A 14,375-nucleotide genomic window follows, 5' to 3' on the forward strand; every position below is an offset into this window, starting at 1 on the left:
TAACATTTCTGGGTATTTGTGTATTTGGGCCAGCAGTGGAAAGAAAATCCAGGTGTTTCTCTTTCTCAGGGCAAGCATTTTTGTGTGTGTGTATAGTATGTGTATTTTCAACAAAATCCCATTGTTCAGAATAGTAGCAGCTGTTGAAGAAGAAGGGGGAAATCTCAGGCAAGTGGCTTTTGAATTAGAATCGAAGGGAGAAAAGTCACTCTTAATGCTTGGAATCCAAGTAATATGTGTCCTACTTACATAGATCAAGCATCTTTTACCGCAGAACTTCTTCTGCGATTGGCTTTGTTTGGCTTTATTAGCCTGAGCTGATTTTCTAACTCTGCTGCTGTGATCAGAGGAGGTCACATGTAGAAGCTGAAGTAAGTATGAATTAATGTTCAGCACCCAGCTTTTTGACAAGCTGATCCTGAAGACAGGGGGAAAAAAAAGACATTTTGCTTCAAATTCCATAGGAAGCAGAATTAAATTTCCTGTGAGGTCAGATCTTATTTTGTGGGAAGAAATATCAATTTGAGGGGCAGCCTTCAGTACTGAGCCTTTTAACAAATCCTGTCTATGAATAATAATTATGGGGCTTGAGTTTAATTCAATAATAAATTCATTTTTGCTAATATTTATGAAGACTAGCTGGTTTTGAGTAAATTTTAGAACGTAAGAGTGAAAAATGGTGAAAATTTCATAGAGATTTTTTTTGAGAACTGAGTTCGTTAAGCTTTTTTATTATACAGTGTGGTTTTTGTTTAGATGTGATTAAATATTCACCACAATAACTGATATACATCTGTATGACATATTCTTTGCAATCTGTCTTTAAAAAATCTGATATTTTCTTTGCAATTTGCCTTAAAAAAATGAATAGTGGTAAATAGGATTTTTTGGCCACTAGTTACACATTTCACTGTTAATCTAACACAACGATACATTACCTATTATATGTTCCTTCAGTGAGATCACTGCCCTTAATTTTGCCATCTTGGCTAATATGGCTGGAAGAAATCAAAATCAGTTTGTATCCCCTTATCTCTTCCCTGCAAGTATGTATTTAAAGACAGTTAGCAAGTTGCAATCTTTATAAAAATAGCCATGCTGAAAATAAAAAGGTATGTCCAGCTATGACAAATATAACCCAATAGCTTACTGCTTTACAATTAGCATTGCATAAGGGAGATCTGGGGACTATGAGAGGAAAGCTTGTAATGATAACAGATACTGAAACTGCATTCTTTTAATTTTTAAAAGTATTGCACTGCAAGACTTTTGTGCTTAAACTTTAGCCTGTAATTAAAATTCAAGTTGATTTTTAGGGAGCCCAGCGTTCAGCAGAATTTCCTGTTGGATTATTCATTTGTGTTTTAACATGTTTTAGTAAGTAGACAATCAACTTTGTTCATGTAGCATAAAGAGAATTAAGTGGCATCATCGTGACTTTGCTTTTTCTTCCCCTCACACGTATATTTCAAAATATTATTTTAACAGCCACTACATATTTTAATAGTTCGTATTTATTTTCTGCACTAAGAACTCTTCAAACTGCAATGCTAGAAATAAGAATTAAAGAGTAGTGTCTCCTCATTTATAGTGGAGTTTGTATCTTTCCAGAAGTTTTCTTCCACATTTAGCTTTTCTTCTTTACAGACATTTTCTTTTCTTTTTTTTTTATAGTTGGCCTTTGACTGTTCACCATTGTCTCAGACTAAGCATTGTTAACCAGCCTTATTCTGTGCCAAAACTTCGTTTTTATTTGTTCTTCTAAGTCCCAAGTGATCCCAGAATCATTGCTCTGTTTTAGAACAGCAGTAAGATAAAATTTTAAATTCTTCATGAAGCAGATTATTTTGGGTGAACAGTCTATCTGCAGCTTTCATTCTAATCATGAAATACTTGTCATCGTTCAACATCTGACATTCAAAGTAATCATGTTAGGCTGTTCTTTCTCCATCCCTTTCAAAGACTGCTTAACCCCTTAATGTCAGATCAGCCAAAGATCAATGGCGTGTGTGTATCTGTCTATATATTTTTAAGAATGATAAAATTATACAAAGGTTCCTGAAGAAATCTATAGATATAAGTTGAACAGCACTAAGGCAAGAATGCTCCCAACTTGTGTGCAAGTCTAGATGGACACAACCATGCAATTTTCTTGGCAACAGTATGGAAGTTGGTTGCAAATGTTTTCTTCTGGAATGTTTTTATTATTCCCTAGTCTAAACTGTACCTTTCTTGGTAGACTCTTATTCAATTTCTGAATAGTTCTAAAACTAACTATACTTTTATACTCTAACAGCTTTTTTTGCTGGGACAACGTTATTAGTATTATCAAAATTTGTATGCTGCCCGACTCCCAATGATTCTGGAGTGCTCACATGTAAAAACATAAAAAATAAGAAAAAAGTATAAAAATAAAAGATTGCAAAAATGACAAACAGGAACTAAGGAGAAACAAACCACACAATCCAAAGGGGGTTTCAATCAACCTCACCAAAGACCTTCAAGACTTCAAAATATCAGCAGGGTGAGGGACCATCCAGATCTTGGAGAGAAACTCATTCCAGAGGGCAGGCACTGCTATAGAGAAGGAGCACTTCCACAGTTCTGGTAGATGACATTATTTAATCAAAGGAACCCAAAAAGCACCCTGCCAAATTGATTTAGCCAGGTAGATAATATGGAAAAGAGCTGGTCCCAAAAGTAACCTAATCTCATACTATGTAGGTCTTTATAGGTAACAATCAACACCTTAAGTTGCATCCAGAAGCAAACTGGCAACCAGAAATCTTATATGGCATATCAAGGCACGCCCATTACTGCCTGTGCTGCTTCATTCTGGCCAGTTGAAGCTTCTGAGTGATCTCCAAATACAACCTTACACAGAATGTTGCAGTCGTCACCTCATGGTCACCTCATGGCCAAGGCCTCCCAGTCTAGGAAACAAATGGACCAAATGAAGGTATACAAAGGCCTTCCTGGCTCACAGCTACCACATACTCTTAGAGCAGGCATGTCAAACTGGCAACCTGAGGGATGGATGCGTCATGCGCAGGCCATGCCCATCCCAGCTCCGCGAATGGGAAAAACATCACAAAATGTCACATGATGGCAACATGACACGGTGAGTTTGACACCTGTGTCTTAGAGGAAGTTTCCCAATCTTGAATGGGGAAGATCAATCTGATCCAAGTCAGAGATAGAATAGAATAGAATAGAATAGAATAGAATAGAATAGAATAGAATAGAATAGAATTACAGCAAATAAGAAAATACATGGCTATTTAATTCTGAAAAATTATACATATGTGATAATCACACTTTATGTGGCCTTTGTGCCCTTAAAATGAATCTGCCGTTTACATCTGTGTCATTGTAATTTAAGAAATGAAACTAATTCACAGCTGCAAAGAAAGCTGATTGTTTCCAGTAAAATGATTAGGAAATCCATTTCATTTGGGAAAGTCCACACAAATATCAGGATGTCTGTAATGTAAATTGCAGGTGCACTTGGAATTTGCATCTGGCAGAGTGACCAGTGCCTTAAGGAGCTCTAGGCCTGGCAACATTTTGTTTCATTTTGGAAAATGTAATATTCTATATTTCAGTTCAAAGGTGATTACAATAAAACAGAATTTAAGCAGTCTATAGAAGGAAACACGACTTAAATTACAAATGATGAAACTATAATGGTAATAAAACTGAAAAGCAGCATTAAACCAAAACATATCCAAGCAATGTAAAACATTCCACTAGCAGCAATACAGCCAAGCCTTAAAGGCTTTGGCAGGTACAATTAAAAATCTTTTTATGATATTAAACATTTATGTGGATCAGAGCAGAGACATATCTCAAAAAGGGGAAAAAAACAAAACAATGCAAAATGTTCTTTTTCTCAACTGCCATTCACTTAACTTCAAATATTGAAGAAACTTAGTGAAGGGTTATAACAGTTGATCTCAATAATCAGAGTCATCCAAGAGAAAGTCTTATTTTAGATCCGTGATGATGAACCTATGGCACGCGTGCCAGAGATGGCACGCAGAGCCCTCTCTGTCGGCACGCATGCCGTCGCCAGCTGCACTTCTGGGCTCCATTGCGTGCATGCGCGCTGGCCAGCTGGTCCAGCACGCATGTGCATGTGGCCAGCTACTCTCTTCCGGGTTCCAACGTGCGCATGTGAGCCGGCCAGTCGGTCTTCGTGCATGCGCATGACGGAACCTGGAAGGGCGGCTGGTGATGGTGCTCATGTGCATTCAGCCAGCTGCTCTCTTCTAGGTTTCGGTGCTTTGGTGTGCGTGCACGCACTAGTGTGTGCACACACACACATACTCCTGTTTCAGCACTCTGTGCCGAAAAGGTTCACCATCACTGCTTTAGATACTTAGAGTTCTTATTTTAAGAGCAACATTTTGACCTGGGCTTAAATAAATTGGGAGCCAGTATGATGGCTTGCTCAGGTCAGTAATTTAACCAACCTTCTCCAACCTGGCATACTCCAGATGTGTTAGAGTATAACTCCCATTATCTTCAGCCAGCATTGTCTGTCCTCATTTGGAATAAAGGAAAGTATAATCCAATATTTGTAAAGATGTCTGATTGGAAAAATTGGGGTACGTATTTTGGGATAAGTTGAACAGCCAAAAGAATCTTCAGAGCTTAACATGCTGTGGCCGGGAGGGCATTTTATCAGGTTCGCCTGATTCACCAGTTGCATCCCTTTCTGGATCGGGACTCGTTAAATATGGTCACTCATGCCCTCGTCACTTCCTGCCTGGACTACTGCAATGCTCTCTACATGGGGCTCCCCTTGAGGAGCACCCGGAGGCTCCAGCTGATCCAAAATGTGGCCACGCAGGTGGTTATGGGAGCGACATGGCGCTCCCATGTGACCCCCCTCCTGCGCGAGCTGCACTGGCTCCCAGTGGTCTTCCGGGTGCGCTTCAAGGTTCTGGTTACCACCTTTAGAGCGCTCCATGGCTTAGGACCGGGGTATTTACGAGACCGCCTTCTGTCACCAGTAGCCTCTCACCGACCAGTACGCTCCCATAGAGGGGGGCTCCTCAGGGTGCCATCGGCCAAACAGTGTCGACTGGCGGCCCCCAGGGGGAGAGCCTTGTCTGTGGGGGCACTCGTCATCTGGAACGAGCTCCCCCCGGAGATACGGAGGATCCCGGATCTATGCGCTTTCCACCGTGCCATCAAAACATTTCTATTTCAGAAGGCTGGCCTGGCCTAACCTCTCTCTTAAATTGTTTTTAAAATTTTTAAAAAAATTTTAAATTTTAAACTTGTCTTATGAATTTGGGGTGTTTTAAATTTTGTTTTTCGGGCCAATTATTTAATTGTATTTTAATGGTTTTTTAACATTTATATTATATGTATTTTATTTGGCTGTTCACCGCCCTGAGTCCTTCAGGAGTAGGGCGGTATATAAATTCAATAAATAATAATAAAATAATAATAATAATAATCTGATACATAGTAGCCAGGTTGGAGAAAGCTGAATTTGCATTATGAGAATCTGTTTAAGATAAAAAGAGCATTTTCTCAGATGTGAATCCAGTGATGAAACAAGGCTCTACATTTTGTTTGCTTTGAAAAGGCTCTGATGATCCCAGCTGTGTTCCTGATCGGCAGAGGCTTTTCAAAGCAATTTTTTGCATTTGCAGAAAAAAATGCTTTGAAAAGTAAAAAAAAAAAAGTTGGCCACGCCCACCCAGTCATATTACAACCCCTCCCCCCAAAGCCACGCTCACAGAACCGGTAGTAACAAATTTTACATTTCACCCCTGAGTTAAAAGATATATGTGACTGGCATACATATCATTTTATCAATAATGAAATCTGAAAATAACAGATCTAATTATGTTTTTGCTTCTGGATATGTATAACCAACCTTCCTTCCTTCCTCCCTCTCTCCCTCTGATGATTGTTTGGTGTAATCTCTGGAGTTTCTTTAGCAAGATTTTCAGAAATGGTTTGCCCTTGAGTGCTTCTTAGGGCTGAGAAAAATTGACTGGCCAGCTGGTTTCATGCCTAGGTAGGATTAGGATCACAATCTTCTAATTGCTAGCTTTGTGCTCTAACCACTACACCAAACTGGCTCTCAATTCTCAGATTGTACATGTTATCTAAGTTTATTCCTCACACAATCATACCACTGAATGTACATCATTTGCCACAAAAGATCTCTTGAATATGTTATCTTGAAGGAATATTCCAGTAACTGGATTTGTGCAAACAAATTTGCAATGGCATTGTCTTCTCAAAAGTCAGATGTGTCAGTTTAACCTAAAAGCAAAGACTTGGTTTGTGCTAATAATATAACTATAGTCAAATAATCCTAAAATAGTCTACTCTGAGAGACCGTTAGGCTAATTGTATATGGCACCATCCTGTTAGAGTCTTCCATCGGTGGATTGTTCTCTAAAAGGATTGAGAATCTATTTAAATAGGTGGAACGCTACTGCTATCTTGGTGTTAAATGAGAACATTTTTAACAGACTCAGATGACAAATAATTTTCTTTATGTAAAAATGCAGTTACTGTAGAGGTGTTTGTTTTTAATATGTATCTGTGGGAGAATTAGGGAGAAAAGAAGTAGAGCATGACATCAATACCAATACCATCTGATCCAAGATGGCCCTTAAGCTTACATAGTTATTTTTCATAAATTTAAGATCTAATATTGAATGGGTGTTATTCCCATTATAAACTCAGCTCCAGATTTTCTCATACCTAACTTCTGAAGAAAAATAATATTTTTAGTCATCACTAAAAAGAGTTTAGTTGTCAACCCACCCATCACTTTCTCTCAAGATTGGAAAGGACAAAGAGTAGGTAGATGAGAGGGATGTGAAAACATGAGGGGTGGGTAAGAAAGAGCAAAACTCAATGGCACACATGGAGAGGAGACCCTCAGATATCATCTTGTCAAGGATTCCCCATTGACTCAGTAGGGCCAATGTAAACACTGTTTTTCTAATTCTTATACACTAATTGTGTGTTCATCACTTGAAAAAGATCCATTTGTTGAAAAGGTATCTCCCTTTCCCAATCTGTGCTCACAAAGTCTGATGCTCATACAATGGACAACTACACAACCTACTGTATATTTCTCCTTCCAAAGTGGTGCCACTAGATTGTGAAAAGGATTGCAGAGTTACACGTTGCCCTCTTGTGTTTTGTTTCTCTCCCTCCCCATAGTGAAAATATAGATTTGCATATAAGTCCCTAAGGTCTTCTGTAGTGCCCACTGTTCTACTGGTTGGCTCCCTGGAATATCCACCAACTATACTGTTTTGAAAACATTTGCTTTATCAGAAAGCAGACACACCTGAAGATTGTAGACTAAGCTCAAAAGGCAGGCTTAATGTAGTTGTTGTTGATGAGAATAGCAGAATAACAGAGTTGGAAGGGTCCAGAGTTGGAGGTCTTCTAGTCCAAGCCTCTGCCCACCCACAACTTCTGGAGGCAAGTTGTTCCACTGGTTAATTGTTCTAACCATCAGGAAATTTCTCCTGATAGCTAGGATGCTTCTCTCCTTGATTAGTTTCCACCCATTGCTTCTTGTCCTGCCTTCATCTGCTTTGAAAAATAGGCTGACTCCCTCTTCTTTGTGGCAGCCCCTGAGATATTGGAACACTGCTATCCCTAGTCCTTCTTTTCATTAAATTCAATATACCCAATTCCTGCAATGTTCTTCATATGTATTAGCCTTCAATCCCTTAATCATCTTTGTTGTTCTTCTCTGCACTCTTTCTAGAGTCTTAACATCTTTTTTATATCGTGGTGTCCAAAATCGGATGCAATATTTCAAGCATGGTCTTACCAAGGCATCGTAAATTGGTATTAGCTCTTCACGTAATCTTGATTCTATCCCTCGATTAATGCAGCCTAGGACTGCATTGGCTTTTTTTGGCAAGTGCAGCACACTGCTGGCTCATATCATGAAGATCATAACCATACATTAATCTTTGCAAAGCAGTTGAGAAGGACAAAGCCAGGAAATCTTGGTTCTCCCAATCTGTGTAATATGGCTCTGCCCACTTTTTAAATAATTCTGCCCACTGCGGTCTCTGAAATGTTAACACACCAGATGAGAATTGCAGCCCTTGCTCACAAAAGGTTCTTCATTCTTGCTCTAAGGACAGATCTCTTCTATACTGTATTTGTGTTGTAGTTTATTCCAGTGGTGAAATCCAATTTTTTTTACTACTGGATCTGTGGGCGTGGATTGGTGGGTGTGGCATGGCTTGGTGGGCATGGCTTGGTGGGTGTGGCAGGGAGAGGATACTGCAAAATCTCCATTCCCGCCCCACTCCTGGGGGAAGGATATTGCAAAATCTCCATTCCCACCCCACTCGGGGGCCAGCCAGAGGTGGTATTTGCTGGTTCTCCGAACTACTCAAAATTTCCACTACTGGTTCTCCAGAACCTGTCAGAACCTGTTGGATTTCACCCCTGGTTTATTCCTATGTAGGAATTAAAGACTTTTATTACATTGTAACTGAATTAAAAGGAAGAATATAATGGCAGCAAAATATACAATTTGCAATCACCCAATCTTATGTCTAATACTACAGCACTCTGAGAGCAGTGGCTGGATATTGATGTATTTATCTTTACAAGATTCATGTTGGGATTTCAGGGTGGAATAAATAATGCTCTTTCCCCTTCTTTTCCCACAACACCCAACTGTGAGTTGGGTTGGGCATAGAAAGAGTGGCCTAAACTTCCACAATGAGCTTCCATAGCTGAAAATGAACTAGAACTCACAGTCTCCCAGCTTCTAGGTCAGTGCCTTAATCTCACAGCTACATAAGCAAACCTTATGTGGCCTCTGTTGATTTGGACATTTTGGGGGCAGGTGGGGCAGCAATCTGTTGATGCAGGAAACCAAGTTTTTGAAAACACCGACTGTTTTTCCCTGGATTGCATTAATGGAAACATTCAATTTTTGGCAGAAAGCAGAATTGGCAGAAGCCCAAGCTGTGTTAATTTTACTTTCTGCACAAACTATTTTGTACTTTAATTTTCATGTTCTCTTGTGGCACCTTTTGAAGAATTCTGGCAATAAGCTTGATTGCATTATGGAGATTCACCGGTTCAAAGTTGTTTTCTATTTTTAATCTGCCCTGGGAGTTTTATTCCCGTTCGTCACTCCTTATGAGTGGTACAATGACAATTACTTGAAATGTCCTTGATGGATGTTTTTACACGTTGCTTAGAGAGGACCAGCAGAATGTGCAACACATATGATGCAAAGCGCTGTCAAAACTTACAAACATGTAGAGTTATTTTCAATAATTTAGCTCAACCGTAGGTCAGAGTCATGTGGTACGAGATTCATAGGATTTATTTCTAAATAAAACCTGTTTACGATGGAGGAGACAGAGAATTTAGTTACAGCGGGATATCATGGCGCGTAAGATCTTGACTACTGAACACAGTGGCAATAATTATAATATCAAGTTGCCAGAGTTATTTATTGCCAGAGGTTTGGATTTGAATGTAGCAAGAACCACTGGGACCATCAGGTTGAGACGTTTTGGAAAATTAGCAGGTTAAGATGATCTTATGGGACTTCAAAATTCAAACTGACAGGCACCTTGTTCATAGTATACCTGATATAAGAGTTATTGAAAAGAAGAAAGTTTGATTCATTGATATTAGCATACAGCAGAAGTGGGTTTCACATAATTTTACCACCGGTTTGCCGTGCACCAAAAATCTGCATGTGCTTTGCTTGCGCGTGGGACTTGCACACAGGCGCGCAGCTTAGAAAACATGGCTAAATAGGACAGCATAGTGCCAGGGCGGGTGAGCACCCACCTGCAGGTCGCTACTACCGGTTCCCCCGAACCAGCCTGATCCGGCTGATTACCACCACTGACATACTGGGTGATGCTAGGATTGAGGAAAACCAATCAGTAAAAAAATATGAAATACAGGGACTTGCAGATTGAAGTTGAATGCTTATGGAAAAAGAAATCCACTATTCTACCACTCATGATTGGAGTCCTTGGGGCAAAATCTAAAGGGTTTCTTGATATTTAGAAATGTTGAATTTAGTGGACCTGAAAATCATAATATATACTGTATATGTATATAATATATATATGTATATAGATAGCTAGATGATAGCTAGATAGCTAGATAGCTAGATAGCTAGATAGCTAGATAGCTAGCTAGCTAGCTAGATAGATAGATAGATAGATAGATAGATAGATAGATGATAAAGATAGATAGATAGATAGATAGATAGATAGATAGATAGATAGATAGATAGATAGATAGATAGATAGATAGATAGTTGATAGATAGATGTAGGTAGGTAGATAGGTAGGTAGAGAGAGAGATAGGTAGGTAGAGGTAGATAGATAGATAGATAGATAGATAGATAGATAGATAGATGATAGATAGATAGATAGATAGATAGATAGATAGATAGATAGATAGATAGATAGAGGTAGAGATAGAGATAGAGATAGAGATAGAGATAGAAAGATAGAGATAGAGAGATATAGAGATATATACAGTAGCAGGGGTGAAATGCTCCCGGTTCGGACCAGATGGCCTGATCCGGTAGCGATGGCGGCAGGTGGTTCGGAGAACTGGTAGCAAAAATCCCTGCGCCCCCCTCCCACCATGCCCAGCTGGGCTGCACGATCATCAGAGGGTTTTTTTTCTTTACTTTTAAAAGCATTTTTTCTACAACCTCTTCCGACAAAAAAATGCTTTTAAAAGTTAAAAAAAAAAGCCTCTGATGATCGCGCGGCTCAGCTGGGATTGTCAGAGGCTTTTCAAAGCATTTTTTTCTGCAACCTCTTGGCCGAAGAGGTGGTAAAAAAAATGCTTTGAAAAGTCTCTGACGATCCCAGCTGAGTTCCCTGATCGGCAGAGAGGCATTTTTTAAAAAACCTCTCTGACGATCCCAGCTGAGTTCCCTGATCGGCAGAGGCTTTTCAAAGCATTAGAAAAAATGCTTCAAAAAGTTTAAAAAAAAAAAAAAGTTGGCCATGCCCACCCAGTCACATTACCCCCACCACCACCAAGCCACGCCCACAGAACCGGTAGTAACAAATTTTATATTTCACCCCGATATATAGATATATTTAGATACACACACACACACACACACATTACAGTATTGACCTAGGACAGCCATGGAAAGATACCTGCTCGGCATTACAAGCCGAGCTAGAAAGACCTGCACATGGATTAGAGAACAAACAAAAGTACACGATATCGTCAAGAGAGTAAAAGAATTGAAATGGAAATGGGCTGGTCCCATAGCAAAAAGAACTGCTGGCAGGTGGACTAAGGCAGTCATAGAATGAATCCCACTTGCCAGTTTATTTCTGGGTGCAATTCAAGATGTTGGTAATCACCTATAAAATCCCTCATGGTCCAGATTACTTTAGGAACTGTCTCACCTGGGTGGGACTGACCTGTCCCATCCACGCTGGCAGAGAGGGCATACTGTGGATCCTGGCAGTCAAGGAATTTCAACTGGCAGGATTTTAATATCTTTAATGCTTATTATGTTGCAAGCCACCCAGAGTCATTTGAAATGAAAGGAATGCCAAATAAATCTAATAAATTAATATATAAATAAAATATAGATTTCTCTGAATTTGGGGAAAGTAACTTTTTTTTTTAGATTAAAATCCAGGAAACTCCTTCTTAATATTTTTCTTCTAGTGAACATGTTCATCAAAGATAATTTATTCATCGATTGTTATTGCTAGAGAGTGTAGGGTTATTGTTTTTTTAATTGTTTTTATATTGAGTTTTTATCTTTGTAAGAGTCCCTGAGAGGGAGTTGGGCAGCCATATAAATGTTCTTTCAATAAAATAAATAATAAACAAATAAATTCAGGATGGGAAAAACAACCTAAAACCTTTTTGCATTACTGTATGAGTTACACTGTCATGAAAATATCAGTGTCTTTCATTTTTACCCGCAAATAGTGAGAGACTGACAGAGACTTGTGACAAATACAAGGGCTTTTTCACCTTGAGATGAATTATACATTAATTCAAGTTGAGTGACATATTCAAAGAAGAACGGTGGATTTTAATTCTTGTCACTGGACCTTTTGCCTCTACAATGCTGCATTAGTTGCTTATAGGGCAGAACACTTTAAGTGAGGTAGTTAAGGAGACAGGTGGATTTGAATCCCCGTCCCATCACTTTCTCAAAAATGCTCCCCCTTCTCTCTTTCATGACATATTGTGCAGAGAGAAGAAGGTTTAATATCTACTAGGTGTTTTTTTTTTCTTCCTCATTGGCACTTTACCCACATAAGTGAGAGAAGAACAGATGGATGAGAAGAATGGAGTTTAATGATTTTCCCTGGGTTCTCCACCCTATTTAAATTGCAGTCTCCAATCACAAATGCTAAAGAGCACAATTGTGCTGTGGAGGAAGGGATGAAACCGTCCATGTGTGTTCATCTCCATTCTAGTCTCCCCACCCCCACACCCCCACCTCCCGGCTAGTATACATGTTGAAAACTCTGATTTAGGTGAGGAGAAAAGCACGCCGAGAAATTTTATTTGGGGGTAGGGCGTTCAAGTCAGCACTGACTTCTGGCAACTACCTTTGCAGCTTTTTTTTGGAAATAGTGTGCCACTGCCTGCTTCCTAGCACTGAGAAAGAAGGGCTGATCCAAGGTCATCCGGTTGTTTGTGCCTCACACCAAGATTAGCTTGCCAATGTCCCCTACAATTGGATTTTTTTTCCAGGCTATGTATAATATATATATGATATGCTGGTGAGGGGAATTCTCAGGGGTGAAATGCTCCCAGTTGGGAGCGATGGAGGTGGGTGGTTTGGAGAACCGGTAGCAAAAATCCCTGCCCCCCCCATGCCCAGCTGAGCCGCGCGATCATCAGAGGCTTCTTTTTTTATTTTTAAAAGCATTTTTTCTACAACCTCTTCGGCTGAAAAAATGCTTTTAAAAGTACACCAAAAAAAAAAAGAGCCTCTGATGATCATGCAGCTCAACTGGGATCATCAGAGGCTTTTAAAAGCATTTTTTAACAACCTCTTCAGCCGAAGAGGTTGTAGAAAAAATGTTTTTAAAAGAAAAAAAGCCTCTGACAATCAGGCAACTCAGCTGGGATCGTCAGAGGCTTTTAAAAACATTTTTTTACAACCTCTTCAGCCGAAGAGGTTGTAGAAAAAATGGTTTTAAAAGTAAAAAAAAAAAAAGTTGGCCACACCCACCCAGTCACATTACCCCCCCAAGCCACGCCCACAGAACCGGTAGTAACAAATTTTAGATTTCACTACTGGGAATTCTCATGCAACTTCATTGTTCTCCTGTAGCCAGCTAATCAGCTAAATGATAGAATTGCACAGGTAAATTAGAAGCTTGGATACCTGTAGCAGGTTGTAGTAAGGGCTTCAAGGAAGTGCATGTGACCTGGGGCCGAGAGACCATAGATCAAATGCTCTGAAAAGAGTCAGTAAGTGGACTATTTCTCATCCATACAATTTGTGATGAGATTATGGTAAGTACTGTATATCTTTGCTTTTCTCTCTGTCTTGTGACCCTAAATGAAACAATTAAAATGATACCTGGAAATTTTAATAATCAGTACTGTGTCAGCACTTCAACCTGCATTTACTCTAGTGCTGACATAAGAAGGAGAAGAGGGGGCAGCTGGCAAGAGGATGCTTGACATTTCACCTACTTATTTTCCTTGAAGATAATATCCCCTAGGAGATGAGATGGAAGGGGGGACATTCCTGGGAGCTTAAGTAGTAGATATGGGAAGAGTGATTTGGAAGAAGGCCAATAAGACACACAGAATTGGGGAACGGAAAGGGAAGGTTTGGGGTCAAGAAGTCAGAGTTGGCTATGCCACAATCGGGGCCAGATTGTCATGGTTAATAAAATGAAAGATTTCTTCAAAGACTATCTGTTTGGAAATGCAATTTATTTTATTTGAGATGACATCGAAACCTGACATACTGTTCAATCATGAACAATATCCTCACAACGTGCCCTTCTTGTTCAACTGGTTTAATCTCAGATGATGAACCAGATAGCCTGGTCAATATATTTAGTCTATTTAAGAGCCGTGGTGCAGGGATGGTATTCACTTACCTTCACTACTGGTTCACAAATGTGAGCGTGCGCTCTGCTTGCATGTGCCACCTCCGTGCATGTGCAGGGCCTTCCACACATGCACAGAGCATCAAAACATCAATAAATAGGATGTGATGATGTTGGGGTGGGTGGGCAGAGCCTCCCGTAGCCGCCGCTACCGGTTCTCTCAAACCGGATAGAACCGGCTGAATACCACCACTGCCATGGTGACACAGTGGTTAGAATGGGAATGGGACAATTTGCCACGGC

The 14,375-nt window shown here is 39.8% G+C and overlaps 1 protein-coding gene across 2 annotated transcripts in view; it reads left to right on the forward strand.

The window, feature by feature from the left end:
* XIRP2 (xin actin binding repeat containing 2) overlaps positions 1–14,375 on the forward strand; it is a 219,710-nt gene that overhangs the window by 99,260 nt on the left and 106,075 nt on the right. The window lies entirely within an intron of this gene.

Source organism: Pantherophis guttatus, chromosome 1 (genome assembly GCF_059756535.1).
Source record: "Pantherophis guttatus breed Tessera chromosome 1, ASM5975653v1, whole genome shotgun sequence".
NCBI classification, from domain to species: domain Eukaryota; kingdom Metazoa; phylum Chordata; class Lepidosauria; order Squamata; family Colubridae; genus Pantherophis; species Pantherophis guttatus.